At 38.2% G+C, this 16,398-nt stretch overlaps 1 pseudogene; it reads left to right on the top strand.

Moving 5' to 3' along the window:
• Positions 1 to 12,053: 12,053 nt before the first annotated feature.
• On the top strand, positions 12,054 to 15,379 carry LOC122807551 (annotated as a pseudogene).
• The last annotated feature ends 1,019 nt before the right edge of the window (positions 15,380 to 16,398 follow it).

The following is a 16,398-nucleotide window of genomic DNA, read 5'->3' as shown; positions in this document are numbered from 1 at the left end:
CTTGAGCTTCTCCATGTTCAAATCACCATAGGCAAAATCCAATACCACTTCCTTGCAAGCTATAGGTTCTCCTCTATGAGCCAAGAAACCCATACCATGTATTTGAACTTAATGGAAACACTCACCATCCAATCCAATACCATATTTATGGGTGAATTTAATTACCCCACCATTGACTGAGAATCCTATGCAACACCAAATGTATAGGCAAAGAGATTCCTGAATTTTGTAAACACAAACTCCCTGGACCAGATTGTCAGTACACTGAAAAAGGGGTGCAATCATACTGGATCTGGTCCTCACTAAATATGGGAGACTGTTGCACACCCCTTAGTGTAATGTCTTCCTTGGTAATGTCAGACCACAAAATGGTCTCCTTTGAAGTAAAAAAAAACCTGGACCTCCAGCTAATCCTGGAATATTCAGATACTAAGGCTAACTTCCTGCTATTAAGTGATAATCTGGCAAAATTTCAAGCCCCCATAAACCCTGAGAACACTGCTGCCTCTGCAGAACTGTTCACAGAAACCCTGTACAAGCATGTTAATAGCTGCATAGAGGCAGCTGTACCCACCAGGAAGTAGTACAGAACTAACTCAAAAAACAAGCTACCCTGGTGGAATCACAAAATCAATAGGGCTGTATAACAGAATGAAGAAAATATTGGCAAAAAGTAGAAGGTGCAGCACCCAGCAGGATAAAATCACTCTCATCAAACTGAGCAAACAACTCAGAGGACAAATAAAGTGTACCGAAGCCATGTTTGAGGTATATAGGCCTCCCAGTCCAAGAACAACCACAAGCATACGTTTCAACTTCTTAGAGTCAGAAATATGGAAAAGTTGAGCGGTATGACCACAAGGCATTTTTTAGCTATGTCCACAACCTCAAAGACAATGCACAATTGTGTGCAAATTTAATTGTAAATGGATCCACCTCTGCTGAGCTAGAAAATATAGCAAACCTACTGGCAAACAAATTCAGATCCAACTTTACCCCTTTCTCACACTCAATCTCTGTCAAACCCAGAGCTGTTGGACATGCTCCACTTAAAGAAATCCCAATCTCTCCAAGCTACTTGCTCTAAGGACCTAAACCTTGTCACCACAATAAACAGAACATGCTGGAAGGATAGATTCCTGTCCCAGAAACTTCCCATACTCTGGGGCAAACTACCTATCTATGTCAAACAGAGCTCCTCATTAGCACTCTTCAAGAAGAATCTTGATTATTGGATGGGAAATAGGAAATTGACCCCGGGATCACTTCTGTGGCTCTGCTTGTCAGGGGCACAGGAAAATAATTTTCTTGGGTGGCAAAAGCCAGGGTACCTTTTTGGATAGGCTTATATAGGCCCTAGAGCCAATAGCCTAGTACTTACCTATGAACCTATGAACCAATCTTCACTCAGGAAATACCATAAAATATAACTCCCCCTGCTATCACTATTGAACAGGTTCTTAATGTTCTCTCCAAGGTCAAGAACACTGCATCAATGGACCCAGACAATATCCCAGGATGCCTTCTAAATATCATGAAATCATAAGGCCTTCTTTAGCTATGTTAGAAACCTGGGAGGAACCTCCCAGATATGCTCAGAACTAGTTCAAAATGATGTGAAGATTACTGATCCTACAGACATTGCCAACATACTGGCTGACAGGTTCAGTGCAAACTTCTCCCCCTCCCCCAAGGAGATATCTATCTATACCAAGCAGCCCAGCCCCCAAACATCTCGCATAACGCCTCTACTGGTGCAAAAAAAAAACAAACCAGGGCATGGATGGTCATTGTCCCGGCTGTGTGTGTGTGGCTCCACTAAATTACCGGCCATTAGCTTGACAAGCCTTATCTGCAAAGCCATGGAGAGAGAGGATCATGGACCTCAAAAATAAAAAATAAAGGACTTTGGATCCATTGGATCCATCCCAGTTTGGTTTTTTGGCAGGCAGATCATGCCTTCTAACTTGGTTGACTTTCAAAACAGTCACCAAAGCCATTGATGAGGGAACCTACCTCGATCTGGCGAGCCTTGATACAATAATACACTGGTCGGTATCATTGAAAATCATCATTAAATGTTATGTTAATACATCACAAGATGGGTTGCAAACTGGCTGAGTGACAGAACCCACAGGGTCAGAGTTGCTGGCGCCATGTCAGACTCAAAGCCTGTCAAAAGTTTGCAGATGACTGCAAACTGGCCATAGTAGTAAAACACATCTGACACAGATATCCTTCAGAAGGGTCTCACAGAAACGGATAACTGGTGCCAGAGCCATGGCCTAAAGTTAAATGCCAAAATGCATAGTCATACCCTTCGAAAAAAAAAGGTTACTAGCTACCAAATAGGTGGCAATCCACTGAGCATAGAAGAAGTTATCAGGGACCTGGGGACCCAGGTTGATAGTAGTCTGTCATTCGACACCCATGTAGCTAAAGTAGTTAGTTGCCCACCTTATCATGAATCATAGTCTCATCACTCATCAGACCAATGATTGAGTACAATGCCCCATTCGAATGTATCTGAGAGGCCACAAAGTTCCTCACCAAAAGGTAAAGGTCTCAAACATCAAGAACTCCAGAAAATCTAGATGCCACAAGGGCGGGAGACTTAAACCTCCGACCATATTAATTAATAGCTGGGAGGGGATAGATTCATCACCCAAAGATTCCCTATGCTGTGGAATGGCCTTGTTCAAGAGAAATCTTGACCAATGGATGGGAGATGATATACCCCAGGGATTACCTCAGTGTCACTGCTCAACAGAGGCACAGCAAAATAATGGGTATAGTTAAATGCCCTCGGGCAGATAGCCTAGTATGAACCTATGAACCTATGAACCTAAACATGACCTATTATGCCCTCTGGAATTGCTATTTAACTGTAGCCTCCAAACAGGCTTCATACTTCATGAATTAAGACCAGCAACAGTCATCCCTCTGCACAAAGGTGGGCCATCTACAAACCCTGCAAGCTATAGACTCATATGTCTCACTAGTCTCATATGCAAAGCCATGGAAAGAATTATCCCAGAAATGATCAATAATGATATAGTAAACCTCCAGACACTGGACCCAACCCAGTTTGGTTTCTTTAAGGGAAGGTCATACCTAATCAGCCTGATGGACTTCTTTGAGATGGTGACTAAAGCAATGGATGAGGGCAAAATGATTCACACTGCCTATCTTGACCTAGCCGAGGCATTTGACACAATTCCCCTCTCATGCATTGTTGACATACTCAAGAGGTTAGGTACAAACCCTTATGTCACTCTGTGGATAGAGAAATGGTTCGCAGACAGGACCCAGGATGTTAGAATTGGGGAGTCCACCTCTGCAAAAAGGTCATTCACAAGTGGAGTCCTTCAGGGATTGGTCCTGGGACAGCCCCTTTTTGGCATTTACTTCTCTGAAGTCAAGGCCAATGTCACTGGCCTCTGATTCACTAAATTTGCAGATGATTTGCAAATTAGGAGTTGTCACGGAATCCCACACTGGCAGAAATGTTTTCCAGGAAAGGCTGACACAGACAAACAACTGACGTCAGGGCCAGGAACTGAAACTAAATGTCAAGAAATGCGTAATAGTATCCTGTGGGAAGTCATTCACCCCTGGTAACTATCATATTAACAACACATCCCTTAGAGCTGACACAGTAGTCAGGAACTTGGAGACAACCTTTGACCATCACATGTCTACAGTAGTGAGGAACCATTCTATGCTGCACAACTTATAAACAAATGTAATGGTATCTAAGTCCAAGGAAGTGATTGCTCCACTGTATTCAACATTCATCAGAACTATCATTGAGTACAATACCCCCTTTTGTATGTACCTAACCAGGGATATCCAACAATTATAACATCCAAAAGCCCTATCCTTGTATTTTGTATTCTACAGGCTGTTGAAGGGAGATCTATGTCTGGCATTCAGAGCAATGACAGACCCCACTCTGATGGACCTCCTGCAAAGCCACAAAACCAACAGCACCATAATTACCCTTTCTAAAGACTTAAATATTGCTTGTGATATAAATAGGACATGCTGGAGAGACAGGTATGTATCCCAGAGACTACCCCCATCTCTGGAACAGGCTCCCCATCCATGTCAAGCAGAGTTCCTCCCTAGCCCAATTTAAGTGTAACTTGAACAATTGGATGGGTAACAGGAAATTCATCCTTGGTTTGGCACCTATGTCTCTAATGGACACAGGCAACCTGTAAATGGGTCATTGACCAAGCCCCTGCTTTTAAATGCTTTATCTGCCAAGCCCCTGTTTGAACTTATCAAGGGTACCATAACTTGTCAGAGATTTGGGATGCATGGCTAGGCTTAAAAAAGCCCTTGTGGTCATTAGCCTTGTAAACAACTATGAACGTAAGAACCTATGAACTGGGCATTCCTGGACATGGAGCAAGCATAGATCAAGGTTCATGGAAAGCTGATATGGGTAGTCCTATGGTGTTTTGAAGTCCCAGAAACATTGGAAGAATTAATGCAGGATATATCCATGACCCATTGGCTAAAATACAAACAGTGTTTAGTCTTACAGAGGGGTTTTCAGTAGGAGTTGTTGTGTATCAAGTTCAGCTCTGTGCCCTCAGCTGGTGATACTGGTAAAGGACTACGTTAGCAAACGGGTCGAAATGAGACAGATCAACAAATTTTCTGTATGCAGATGATGTAGCATTACAGGCAGAATATGAGTAAGAACTTTGGCAAAAGATATGGGAATGGAATGCAAAATTGAAGGTACATTGGATGAATCTGAGTAAAAATAAGACCAAATGGGAGAAGTCAGAAGAAGATGAGAACTGGAATAGAAGGAAAAATAGAGGAACAGTTTAATAGCTTCAAGTATTTGTGAGTGGTGGCTGAGGAGAAGAGAGATCTGAATGAGGAGGTCAAAACTAGAACCAGAGGGGCTGCAGCTAAATGGCCCAGAGTCTCAGGGCAGTGTATTACAGAAGAATGCCAAAGAAGCTCAAAAGTAAGATGTACAAAACAGTGATGCAACCAGTGCTAGTGTTTGGTACAGAAACCTGGGCAGTAAAGGCAGAGTAGCTGAGGAAGTTAGACGTGATGGAGAAGAAGTGCCTGAGATGGGTAGTATGATGGGCACTATGGAACAGATGAAAAAAATGGCAACAGCTGAGCAGACGCTCAAATAGCTCCAATTGCAAAGAGAGTCAAAGAGAACACATTACAGGGGTTCAGGCACATGTGCAGGAAAGCAGAAGACAATCAGGTGAAGAAGATTTGGGAGAGACAAGATAAAGGCAAGAGGAAATGCAGGTGTCCAGCAAAGAGATGGATGGATTGTGTGAGACAAGACCTGCATGAGTCAGGCATGACTGTCAAAGAAGGTAGGAGGGTGACACTGAATTGAGAAATATGGTGACAGCTAACACGACACCCCAATCCCATATAGAAAATAGGATTAATGGGTGTTGATGATGGTGGTGATGGTGATGTTGATCTGATTTGCACATGTGACAATGGGCACACCAAACAAAGAACATAAACTCAGTGAGAAGTACAGCACATACATAAGCAGATTTGATTGACCATACACTATCTGGCATACAAGACTGCATGGAAGTGGTGGTTACAGACATTGTTTCTTGGACTGTGCAATGCAAAGGGTATTCTGAGGTATGTCTGTCATGGTGTTTCCTGCATCATTTCCTAGAAAACAAACATTTGACACAGGACACATGAAAATGATTGTGTATAGCTGTGTTACAGGTGGCTTTTTAAAAAATGGTAAGTATGATACTGGTACGGCTGGTCATCCCGCAAGGCCTAGTAGGTCCTCATGTCCTCCTCAACCCACTCTGTCCTTAAATCAAAACTACCACTAGTTCTGTTCTACACTCTTTATAGCACAATAATGTCAGCAATTTCACATGCGAACCAAGCACTGTTTTTATCACTCGTAGCAGTACAGCTGAAAAGGTGTACAACTAAAAGATGCAGTTTTCAACCTTTGCACACAAAAAAGAGAGCACGCTCATGATATTGGCTAAGATTATATATAAGATCAAGTGCGTATCATAAACAGATATTTCATTTTTCAATGTTTCCTTTGTTGACCTCATTAACCCCACTAGCCTGGTAGCTTCTTTTCAGGGGAGTACAGAGGTGGTATTTATACTATTAGGGAAAATTTGGACAGGGCACTGGGGAACTTCCTCTACTTGTTAGGAGAGTGCTTGTTTCAATCCTCATGCAATGGCTACTGGGAGAGCAGTGCTGAAGGAGATCCAATATGGTGAACAGCACAGAGGCAAATGTTGATGCTGTGTTTGAGGCTGTACAAGATTCTAAGGAAATGTTTCACCAAAATGTGTTTGTTTCATTGGAAGCAAACATTCAACACACTGATGAATGTTGTATTACAAACCTCCAGTCGGGAGGGTTGCAGGATGATATTTTTTATGAATTGTTGTTGCAGAGGGAGCTGAAGAGTGAAAATTATGTTTCATGAGATGAAATTATGGACAAAATCCATTTGAAGGAATCAGAAGCCATTTTAAATGAAGATTGCCAGAAAAAGAAATCATATGCTGAAATTGTTATGGAAACTGCAGGCAAAGTGATAAGAGATAAGCACAAGAAAGGATATGTCAACAATCAAAGGAAATTTGTGGTAAGAATTAAGAACAAAGAAGAAAAAGAAATGGACATTTGTGACATTTGGGATAATTTAATGGTCTCATTGGGAGTGAAGACTCATGAGGTAAGAATGTTATTCTTATTTATAAAGAGACATCTTGTGACCTTATTTTGAGATCAGTTCTGTTCTGCAAAGTTTTTTGGTGGGAGTATGAAAAGAAAAAGAACTGTAATCCACGGAAGTCTAATGTGGTTAAACATTTCACAGAATAAAAAAAAGAAGTCTAATGTGGTTAAAGCATTTCACAGAACAAAAAAAAAAAGAAAATACATGTTCAGTTTTGAACTGAAGTTAAAAAAGAGACTTTAAAGAGACAGTTAAGCAAACTTCGTAAAGAAGTTATGGACCTTATCAAAAGTGTATGATAACAGAGGAGTATGGACTGGTAGATTGGACTGTCATATTATACTGCAAATGGAGAAAGAAAAAAATGTTCATCTCCCTAATATGTTAAATGTATAAGGTAACATGGGGTGTTATAAAATATTGGGCTGAACCTAACATATTTTTCCTGTGGAAAAGATGATCATTTAATAAGTAACTGTGATATGTGGAAATGATATACTTGTGGGTAGACAAATCATGATGCAAAAATGTGTGAACTAAAATGTTATAAATATAACTAAATTGGGCATTTATGAATGGATTGTAATCGAGAGAAAAAGAGTTAAGAAGGAGAAAACAAAAGTGAGGACAGTATATGGAGAGAAGAAATGACCTCAATAAAGGATAATGAGGAACTAGGGAAGGAAGATCACGGTAAAAATAAAGATAAAAATAGACAGAAAAATGAAACAGAAGATATTGCAGAAGATTCTGAAGTAAGTGATGAGGAAGATATAAATTGGAAAATAGTGAAAGGTAAAAAGAATTATATTGGCAAAAGAGTGAGACTCAATACAGTTTAAAGGGATAGTGCAAATTAGATAAATACTTGAAATTTACTGAATTTCTAACAAGCTACAATGTAGACATAATGATTATTTTAAAGTTCATTCAGTAAATGTAAATAGTATTAAAAATATAAGTAGAAGAATAGGCATCCCAAACTGGTGTAGCAAGTGTGATGTTGAAGTAATAATATTGGAAGATGTAAGACTGTTAAAATAAAAAGAGAGATTACAAACAAAGAAACTTCAGGGAGGAGATATAATATGGAACCTAGAAAAATAAATGTGTTCTGGCATAGCTGTACTTTGTAATAGGTCTGTGGAAACATTGAATATAACATTGGTAATGACGGGAAGATTAACTGTTGTAGATCTCAGATCGCATATCAGGAATACAGAATTATAGCATAGTATGTCCATGTCACAAGCAAAGAAAGGGAACTGTATTTCATAAAATGCTGCATTGTGTAGTAATTCATATGAATATAATAATATTAAGGGAAGATTTTAATTGTGATTTAAGAGGGAAAAGAGGTGCAGAATTGACATTAAGAAACATTTTGAAGTTATAAAATGTAGCAATTTAAAGATTTTGAATAATAATTTGTAAACATATAGTCAATGTGCATATAAGACGGAAATAGAATATTTTTATCATAGCACAATGTTTAAATATAGCTGAGGGAGAGACACTTGTAACATGATTTTTAGATTATTCAGCCACATGGATATAGATACAGGAAAATAAGGAGGATATTAGAATGGGAAAAGTAATAAAAAGAATAAATCAGAAATTATGGGATGAAAATGGAAAGAAAATAAGTATGCAGTTATGAAAGTAGGGTTTGAATCTCACAGGGGATAATTGGCTAGGCTTAAAATAGCTCTCAAGGGCAGTTAGCCTAGTACTAATCTATGAACCTATGAACCTATGAAATGATTGTATTTCTACTAAAGTATGTTATAAAAATGGTTCAAGTGGTAGCTAGCTTTTAATGAAAAAATATAAAAAAGTTTATTTTAGAATAGAAGTCAGATGTAAGAAAAGTAGAAGAACAAATTATAAAACAATGCATCTAGATGTTTTAAAGGATTTGGAATGGTATGATAGAAATATTGTATGATAGAATGACGAATTTATGAAATCAAGAGAACACTAAAGAATTATTACTTAAGCAGAGATGTTACTTTCAAGGTACAAGAGAATAAGCATCAGGTAATTTGAGCAACATTGTTAAAGAGAATATTAGTATAATGAGAGAGATGAGAGATGATAGAGGAGGGGTAAGAAGATCTCAGGAACAAATTATTAATAACATTAAATTATGTAAAGAAAATGTTTCAAGATAGAACAAAAGCACAAAAAATGGCATTAAAAAAAAACAGAGCAGGAAAACAAAGAATTAGAAAATGAGATCTCCTTATATGAATTAGATAAGAAGACTTTCCTATATGAATTAGATAAGGTACTGGAACAAGATAATTTAAAGCTGGCTTCAGGACCAAAAGGAATAGGATACCAATTTTAAAAGAATTTTACAGACTGGCAGAAAAAACACTTCTTAAAAGTTATGAATGAGTGGTTAAATATAGTTTTTTGTATAAAGCTGTATGCAGTGGTATTCTTAAATTTGTATTGAAAAACGAATATAAAAATACAATTGAAAATTTGAGACCTACTGTATTGAGCAATGAAGATAAGATTTTTATGAAAATAATTCAGAAAAGAATTAAATTAAACTTATTATGAAAGATAGTATAAATAATTTAAAGGGAAAATGATGTCAGGAATTGTTATTAATAGTAAGGGAAAATGTGGATATTATAAACAAAACTGATGAAATCAAGGTCATAATAAGAGATGTAAATAAAGCATCTGATACAGTACAGCATGAACATTTGTGGACAATTATGGAAGAGTATAACATTAGTGAGAAAATGAAGGATGTATGTTGTTCTGCATATAATAAATATAAAGTAAGAATGTTAGTGAATGGATGGATAAGCAAAGAAACAGACATAAAGAATGGTATACAACAAGGATGTCCTATGGGTAGCATACTGTTTGCATTAGTTATGGATGTATTAGTTAGATATGTAAATTTGCATATGAAAGGTGCAATTTATATTACTAATGAAGGGATAAAAAAATCCACATATGTTTATTTATGCAGATGATATTATATTGATTACAATAAACAAGCATAGACCAATGTTTAAACATAATAGGCATTACTTTAAATAAAAAAAGAAATAACTGGGTGATATAGTAATGAAAGGAGGAGTATCTTTTTTGATGAAAGAAATCTCTGTGTTAGGAATAAGATTTGGGGTAAAAATGTAAATGAGGAACAATTAAATTAGATAACAGGCACAATAAACAGGATTTGTTCTTTTTATTAAACATACAAGTTATCATTTAATAAACATGTTTATTAGATTAATTCAATTATACTGGGAAAGACTGCATAATTACCTACTGTCTATATGTTGCCAATAATCTATGAAAAATAAATATGACAAGTAGTTTTGTTTCTTTTATATGGGGTTTGAGATTGAATTAAGTGAAAAGAGAAGTCTCATGTACGGATAAGGAAGATAGAAGTTTAGGATTAATAAACCTAATTGTTTATGCTGCTTCTTTGAATTGGTATAATTTACTAAAGTACAAATATGATCGGCATTGGTATATTCTAAAAAATTCACAGGAAGAAAAGAACGTTTAAATGAAGAAATGAGATGTTATCAAGAAAAAAATATATTTTATGGAAAGCACAAATGAATGAAATAGAAAATGATAGGAAAGTATGGCACAAAAATATCATGCTACAATATTATGTAAATCAGTGAAAGAGTTTGCATATATTCTGGTAAAGAAAAATACAGAACGTGTTTTCTTACAATGCGTAAGGGTTGCAAAACTGTGGGAAAATTATGTTCATAGGTTCATAGGTTCATAGGTTCATAACAATTCCCCTATTCCTCCAGCATGTTTTGTTTATTGTGATGACAAGGTTTAGATGCTCTGAGGGATTGGGATTTCTTTAAGTGTAGCATGTCCAACAACTCTGGGTTTGACATGGCCTTGTAGGGCATCTGCTTTAGGCCTGTGATTCTTTTAGTGAGGTATTTCTGAGGCCTGTGAAGAAAAGTTCTTTTAAAATATAAAGTAGGTACATGAAATAAATATGGATATGATAATGTGTGAATATTATAACCATGAAAATAAGGAATACATTAACAAAATGGATACAATATTATTTTACATTGTATAGACCATTTGGAATGTAAGGATAAGGGAAGTCAAGTTTAACGGTAAGTGGAGAGCAGCAGTAATTTTAAGAAAAATGAGATGGAAGTTATGGAAAAAAATAGTGGGGGTCAAATAAAGTTAATGAAGATGAGAAGGTTAACATAATAATGAAAAGTATGATATTTAGGATTGCATGACAATAATGGAAAGGAATGAAAAATTGTACACTGTATACCTTGTAAATATGTAAATATGTACATTTGTAAATAGCATTGCAATTAATGTTTTAAATAAAGAACCTCTACTCTTTTGATTGGTATCATTGGATCTTTTATATCCACCTGAGCTACCACCAACTCAAGCAAATGGGACATCAGTTTAATCTCTCATCTGAAGGACAGCACACAAAGAAGTATGGCACCCTCCTTATGTTGCACTGCAATATCAGTAATCGAGTTGCCTAGTGTGGGGATAGAACCCACATCCTTCATCGTCAAAAGCAAGTGTGCTATCTGTTGCTCCACTGACACTACTTATGGGCGAGATATTATACACTTCGAATACTGAAAGTCCTCAAATGACCTTTCAAACATAAATATACACATAGCACAACTGAGCTACAAAACTGGCATCCCAAGCCAGAATTATAATCCTAGTTGAACAGTGAAGACACCAATATGATGACTTATTGTGTGGAAAGGGAAATAAGCTTCCCTATTAGGAGAAGACAGTCACAACAGTGAAGACAACAACGTTTAATAAGTATCACCTCCTATCAACTATATGACACATTAACCTAGATGTTTGCTTAGACTGTAGTCTATTAAATAAAAAATGTGATCCTGTCAGGTCATCATGACAACTGTCAGGTACTGTTTGGCCATATAACAGGGGTCTCCTGTGTGCACACAATGGCATGGAACTAGTAGAACTGATACTATGCCAAGGTGGTTCTGAAGGTCACAGATGAGCAGGGGGAATCATCATGTGACATGGCACACAAACACTACTGTAGTTGGTGCAGGCATATGTAAATGCAGTATGTTTTCAGCCTTGTGTTTATCTTCTTTCAAATCTTTATGTCTCTTTGCTTCATAATACATTTGCATCAGATATAGCAATGCATATGTGGCCTATAAAGATGTGATTAATAATGTATTTTTATTCCCTAAATGCCATGTACATCCCTGTGTCAAACAAAGTTATAGCTGTGGTGACTTTGGATAGCATGGCTGCATGTCCCAGTGCTCTGGGTGGCCATATGCTTGCATCCTCACCACTTACCTGTATTTTCCTTTTTGGGTTACAACTGCATGTAACTTTACACATGTACTACAGCTTACCTGGCCCTCTTCAAGAGAAATCTTGATGAGTAGATGAGAAATAGAAAATTCATCCCAGGGATCACTCCAGTGGCTTTACTCGACAGAGGCACTGAGAACTAAGGTCGGGTGGTACAATGCCAGGATAATCCTATGGGCTAGGCTTGTAAAGGCTCCAGGGCCATTAGCCTTGTACACACCTATGAACCTGTAATGTACTCAAGCCTGCATTGCTCTTAACTGATGTGGTTGAGCTAAGCTGTTTAAGTAAAACATGCTCATTTTCATATGTTCACTAAATATTGTAGCAATGTGTGTGTGTTTGTTTTAGTCCTGTTTTTGGTTTATATTCCTCCACAATAGCAGCATATCAGAGAAAATTCAAGTGCACTTTTTATTTATTTTTAAGTAGCCCTCTTTCCCTGAGTTGCAATAACCTCATAGTAACAATAAAGTAAGGGGAGTATGCAGGGAGCCTACCTCTTTGCAAAAGCACTTGCATTCCTGTCAGCAAGCTCTACATTTGCACAAAGCTGAGTTTTCCACTAGTACTGCTGCATTTGCACAGTTTTGTACATCTGCTTATGAGAATTTTTTTTGAGGAAATGAGGATTAAAGTGATATAGTAAATCCTGCATCATGAGCTGTCACAATTAGCCACTGTATAGTCTGTGACACATTCCTTTCTGCTCTTCAACATGAAACAGTTCCAAGTATGAGCCAAGTAAAGTAATTGACTTCAGACTGTGTTTTCATTTGTTTCTGTGTTTTTCTTTTCATTTTTTTTTAATCATGACTTAGTGACATTTTTTTTTATTTCTACAAGGAGCTCTGCCTGCTACCTGCATATGGCACATGTTGACCACATGGATAACAATGACAGAGCTCCTTCACAGCATTCAGTGCAAACCTTCAGAAGCTTCGGTCAATAACCTGACACTTGCACTGTTCTTTTTTCCTTATCATAAAATGTGACTGGCCTCTTGCATTGCTCCCCCTGGTTATCATTTGTTTTCTCTGCAGCTTCACCTTCTTACTACCTTCTAAAGTACAGCTCAGCATATCTCTCAACTGCCCAGATTTTGCCTGGTAGTTTCCTCCTAAAATTTGTGGATTTCTGGTAAACCATTGAGGATTGCAGTCATTATATAAAAACATAAATCTGAATTTCAGAATTCATATCCTTCAGAAAATGCATGCTAATACAAATCCTGTTATTTAGCAACTTTCCAAGTTTATAAGGGCAATGTTTAAAATCTGTCCCTATTTTGGGGCCTTTGTCCAGCCATTATGTTAGGCTTTCAAAAAACACCAAAATAAGAAAAATAAAAAAACACAATTTCAACACAATTTCACCAGCACTTCTTTATTCAAGCGATCTGGTACCTCGGCAATTTGCCTTCATGGATCACAGTGCATTCTATTTTCAAACAATTATATATTATTATCTTAGGCTTTGTCCAGATTTTTTCACTAAGGTTGAAAGGTATGCAGCTCAGCAAACATTGCAACTTCTTTCTAACTATGCAGTGCTTGCTTTTCAGGGCACATGCCTTTCAAGCTTGGCTGCTGTCTTCTGGCCAGAGGTCATCAAACTGCATACTTGCTAAATAATGAGTTCCATTATCAGGCTGCAACACACTAAATGCAGGAAAATTCAAATGCCTACTGGGAGGTGAGGAACACAGAGAAAATTATGGCAGATATCTTCAGACAGAAGCCAATGAGGCATCCAGGAATCGAAAATGGAGGGAAAGCAGTGAGGATTGAGATGGGAGAACCACAAGAGCTTTAGATGGAGTAGAAGTAGAAGCCCCAGAAGTTTGCAGGTGAGCAGTATGCATTGTAGACCAGAAATAGAGCACTCTACAAATGAAAAGATCTTTGCTGCAGGCAGAAGAAATGGATGACATGGATGTCAAGAGACAAAAATTTACCTTAACAGGTATAATGATAAGCAAAGGAATTGGGTGGAAATGGACATACTGGATGGAAACTTTACTGAGTGATTATAGCCCTTTTGAATTTTGAATAGCAAGGTGTACTAAGAGGTTGCATAATATGGATACTGCAGGCACAGTTATAAAATGCAGAGATGCTGTTGCCTGGGAAGCAGACAAGCCTCTGTCTACTGAAGAAATAGAAGTTGCTCCACCCAAGGCTCATGAAGTCTGTATTAAGATTGTAGCCACTGGAGTATACCACACTGATGCCCATGGACTACATTGTACTGCTGAACCTGCAGATAAAGAAAACATGCCTCTACCAGGTTAAAATCTGGGGGCATTCTCAGTGATCCTGGGCCATGAAGGAGCAGGAATTGTGGAAAGTGTTGGTGAAGGAGTGACTAATGTTAAACCAGGTGATGCTGTTACTCCCCTCTGGTTGCCACAGTGTGGTGAATGCAAGTCCGGTTTAAAGCTGGACAGTAACATGTGCACAAAGCTCAGTGAAACTAATCAAACCATTGGCCTAATGACTGACAAGACCAGTAGATTCATCTGCAAAAGACATCAGCTCTGCCACTTCATGGGGACCAGTACCTTCTCGGAGTACACTGTGGTGTCGGACTTCTCATTTGCTAAGATTGATAGTGCTGCAGCTCTGGACAAAGTCTGCCTACTAGGCTGTGGGTTCTCCACTGGTTATGGTGCTGCCCTGAAATATGCAAAGGTGAAGGAAGGCTCAGCATGTGTCATGTTTGGACTGGGAGGAGTTGGCCTTGCAGTGTTTATGGGATGTAAGGCAGCTGGTGCCTCACAAATCATTAGCATCGACATCAATGAAGAAAAGTTTGAAAAGACTAAAGGCTTTGGTGTTGCAGAGTGCATCAACCCCAAACCTCATGAGAAGACCATTCAAGAAGTGCTCCTAGAAATTACAGACAGAGGAGTGGATAATGCCTTTGAATGTGTTGGAAATGTGGGCCTTATGACATCTGCATTGGAGTCATGACATAATGGTGGTGGAGCTTGTGTGATTGTTGGAGTGGCTACATCAGGAGCCATTTCTGTCCATCCATTCCATATGGTACTGGGCCGTGTACTGACAGGGAGCTATTTTGGAGGCTGGAAGGGAGCAGATGATGTCCCCAAAATGGTGTCTGACTGCATTTCAAAGAAGATTGAACTTTAGGATTTAATAACATTCACACTGCTTTTTGAAAAAAATCAATGAGGCCTTTGAACTTATGCATAATGGAAAGAGACTTTAAACTGTCCTAGCATATTAAGACCCGTGAATGGAGTATAAGCTTTTTGAACAAGACCAGAGCACTTTAGTTACTGTGCTGATTCATAATCTAATATGACCAGCTGAAAAATTAATTAGTTCTGTAATCTACAACTCTAGTTTCAATGGCCTATGTACATGTGGTTCAGCATATTTAATTGTGCTAATAAATATGGAAACAAAAACAGGGGTCCAGGGAAGTAAATATTGTGGGAAAAAAACAGGGAATTGTTATGGCTAGGCTTGTACAGACCCTAGGGCTGATAGCCTAGTACCAACCTATGAACCGATGAAAGGACTATGACTGTAGAGAGTTTCCCAATTCTTTTCAAAAAAAATTTGAGAAGACATTGAGTGAGATAAGGAGAGAGGACAAAGGAAATGGAAGGAGGTTTTTTTTGACTATATGGAATAATAGCTCACGGGATTGCTGGCTCACTGATAGGACCCAGGAAGTCCTGAAGGATTGGTGAGACCACCTCCACCAAGAGACTGATCATCAGTGGAGTACCTCAGGGCTCCATTTTGGGCCCATTCCTATTTGGCATTTACTTCTTAGAAGTCAAAGCTAATGTCAAGAGCCCCTGGCTTACCAAGTTTGCAGATGGCCGCAAAGTGTGAGCTGTCATAGTTTCACCCCATGGTACTAACATTCTGCAAAAGGGCCGGATATAGACAAAAGACTAATACTGAAACCACAAATTAAAACTAAACACCAAGAAATGCATTTTAGCACCCTTTGGGGAAAAGGAGGGAGACAGGACACAGGGGTGAATGAATGGTGGAGCAGAAAAATCGAAGAAGTTCAGAAGAATGTGTTGGGGATCTTGGTGATCATTACCATGAGGGGTCCAGTTGTATTTTTTGTGAACATCTTCAAAGTTGTGAGATTACAAATGATAAATGAAACAGAATTCCTGCTGTAAAACGAAAAGGAATTTGCCAAAGAAAACACTGATGTTGAGACCAAGTTTGCAGATGGCTGTAAACTGTGAGCTGTCATAGTTTCACCCCATGGTA

The sequence above is a fragment of the Protopterus annectens genome, chromosome 7.part1 (genome assembly GCF_019279795.1).
Source record: "Protopterus annectens isolate FY-2018-M chromosome 7.part1, PAN1.0, whole genome shotgun sequence".
Lineage (NCBI taxonomy): Eukaryota > Metazoa > Chordata > Ceratodontiformes > Protopteridae > Protopterus > Protopterus annectens.
Note: the sequence above shows the minus strand (reverse complement) of the source record. Positions and strands in the feature narration are given on the sequence as shown.